This window comes from Rhynchophorus ferrugineus, unplaced genomic scaffold (assembly GCF_030347505.1).
Source record: "Rhynchophorus ferrugineus isolate W39M unplaced genomic scaffold, kcgeb_rfMv2 rfM554, whole genome shotgun sequence".
NCBI lineage: Eukaryota > Metazoa > Arthropoda > Insecta > Coleoptera > Curculionidae > Rhynchophorus > Rhynchophorus ferrugineus.
In genome coordinates, this window is record NW_027473131.1 from 4,188 (window position 1) to 7,500 (window position 3,313).

The following is a 3,313-nucleotide window of genomic DNA, read 5'->3' on the forward strand; positions in this document are numbered from 1 at the left end:
ACGGTTCACGTACGGGTCTCCGAGCGCCTGTTCGGTTCCGTCGCGGCCGTATTGCGTAAAATTTTAGATAAGGACAGTGGGAATCTCGTTAATCCATGCACGCGCCTTCCTGATATGTTCGGGCATAGGCTGCGGTTGTCAAGGTGGTGGTAGTTAGTCCCGCCGTTTACCCGCGCTCGGCATCTCGATCCTTCTCTGAACGGATCCGAACGCGATCTTAGTTAGGGACATTTTGAAATGTAGACCATGAGTCTATGGCTCAGGTGCTTGTTAAAGGTCTGAGCTGGTCTTTCCTGCGTAAGTATATGGACATTTTGAAATGTAGACTATCTGTCTATGGCTCTGGTGCTTGTTAAAGCTCCGAGCTGGTCTTTCCTGCGTAAGTATCGGGGACGGTTCACGTACGGGTCTCCGAGCGCCTGTTCGGTTCCGTCGCGGCCGTATTACGTAAAATTTTAGATAAGGACAGTGGGAATCTCGTTAATCCATGCACGCGCCTTCCTGATATGTTCGGGCATAGGCTGCGGTTGTCAAGGTGGTGGTAGTTAGTCCCGCCGTTTACCCGCGCTCGGCATCTCGATCCTTCTCTGAACGGATCCGAACGCGATCTTAGTTAGGGACATTTTGAAATGTAGACCATGAGTCTATGGCTCTGGTGCTTGTTAAAGCTCCGAGCTGGTCTTTCCTGCGTAAGTATATGGACATTTTGAAATGTAGACTATCTGTCTATGGCTCTGGTGCTTGTTAAAGCTCCGAGCTGGTCTTTCCTGCGTAAGTATCGGGGACGGTTCACGTACGGGTCTCCGAGCGCCTGTTCGGTTCCGTCGCGGCCGTATTGCGTAAAATTTTAGATAAGGACAGTGGGAATCTCGTTAATCCATGCACGCGCCTTCCTGATATGTTCGGGCATAGGCTGCGGTTGTCAAGGTGGTGGTAGTTAGTCCCGCCGTTTACCCGCGCTCGGCATCTCGATCCTTCTCTGAACGGATCCGAACGCGATCTGCTGAGCTGGTCTTTCCTGCGTAAGTATATGGACATTTTGAAATGTAGACTATCTGTCTATGGCTCTGGTGCTTGTTAAAGCTCCGAGCTGGTCTTTCCTGCGTAAGTATCGGGGACGGTTCACGTACGGGTCTCCGAGCGCCTGTTCGGTTCCGTCGCGGCCGTATTGCGTAAAATTTTAGATAAGGACAGTGGGAATCTCGTTAATCCATGCACGCGCCTTCCTGATATGTTCGGGCATAGGCTGCGGTTGTCAAGGTGGTGGTAGTTAGTCCCGCCGTTTACCCGCGCTCGGCATCTCGATCCTTCTCTGAACGGATCCGAACGCGATCTGCTGAGCTGGTCTTTCCTGCGTAAGTATATGGACATTTTGAAATGTAGACTATCTGTCTATGGCTCTGGTGCTTGTTAAAGCTCCGAGCTGGTCTTTCCTGCGTAAGTATCGGGGACGGTTCACGTACGGGTCTCCGAGCGCCTGTTCGGTTCCGTCGCGGCCGTATTGCGTAAAATTTTAGATAAGGACAGTGGGAATCTCGTTAATCCATGCACGCGCCTTCCTGATATGTTCGGGCATAGGCTGCGGTTGTCAAGGTGGTGGTAGTTAGTCCCGCCGTTTACCCGCGCTCGGCATCTCGATCCTTCTCTGAACGGATCCGAACGCGATCTTAGTTAGGGACATTTTGAAATGTAGACCATGAGTCTATGGCTCTGGTGCTTGTTAAAGGTCTGAGCTGGTCTTTCCTGCGTAAGTATATGGACATTTTGAAATGTAGACTATCTGTCTATGGCTCTGGTGCTTGTTAAAGCTCCGAGCTGGTCTTTCCTGCGTAAGTATCGGGGACGGTTCACGTACGGGTCTCCGAGCGCCTGTTCGGTTCCGTCGCGGCCGTATTGCGTAAAATTTTAGATAAGGACAGTGGGAATCTCGTTAATCCATGCACGCGCCTTCCTGATATGTTCGGGCATAGGCTGCGGTTGTCAAGTTGGTGGTAGTTAGTCCCGCCGTTTACCCGCGCTCGGCATCTCGATCCTTCTCTGAACGGATCCGAACGCGATCTGCTGAGCTGGTCTTTCCTGCGTAAGTATATGGACATTTTGAAATGTAGACTATCTGTCTATGGCTCTGGTGCTTGTTAAAGCTCCGAGCTGGTCTTTCCTGCGTAAGTATCGGGAACGGTTCACGTACGGGTCTCCGAGCGCCTGTTCGGTTCCGTCGCGGCAGTATTGCGTAAAATTTTAGATAAGGACAGTGGGAATCTCGTTAATCCATGCACGCGCCTTCCTGATATGTTCGGGCATAGGCTGCGGTTGTCAAGGCGGTGGTAGTTAGTCCCGCCGTTTACCCGCGCTCGGCATCTCGATCCTTCTCTGAACGGATCCGAACGCGATCTGCTGAGCTGGTCTTTCCTGCGTAAGTATATGGACATTTTGAAATGTAGACTATCTGTCTATGGCTCTGGTGCTTGTTAAAGCTCCGAGCTGGTCTTTCCTGCGTAAGTATCGGGGACGGTTCACGTACGGGTCTCCGAGCGCCTGTTCGGTTCCGTCGCGGCAGTATTGCGTAAAATTTTAGATAAGGACAGTGGGAATCTCGTTAATCCATGCACGCGCCTTCCTGATTTGTTCGGGCATAGGCTGCGGTTGTCAAGGCGGTGGTAGTTAGTCCCGCCGTTTACCCGCGAACGATATCTCGATAAGTTAAAATTCAAAATGGTCCAAAGGTTAGGCTACTTTCGTAACTAATCGTATTACAATGCATGACCTTTTTTGATTAATGTGGTTTCTATTTAAAGCAGGTTTTACAGTTTTACCTAATTGTCAGTTTTCTGAATGTCTAAACTATTTTCGTCCAATTTTTTTGATTAATTCATTCCAATCGAAGGTTGTACGTATTATCGGTTGCGACGATACAGAATTCCATGTATCTGTGATTGATGAGCATGTCTTCATGTTCGTTGATCCTTCATTTCATTAGAACCAAATATAGTTGCCATGTGATATCGATTTGGCTCTGAATTCTCGTCATGTCGAATTGGTATTATATGGTCCCTCATAAGTAGGTGCACTTGAAGGTTCGTCAAATTATGCGGGCGTCCTCCCGCTATATTCAGGTATACATCGGAGGTTTTAATGCAGTTGTAACTGGCCTCACCGTTTAACCGCATATGATATACTGAAACGCGGATTTTATTCGCCATCGGACCGAACGGGCTCTAGAAGTACAATGCGGGTAATGATCGAATTCAGATGAATGGAATTAGTCTCCAATTCAATTTCCGCACGGGGCGATGTTTTTTAATTGTTTTTTGAT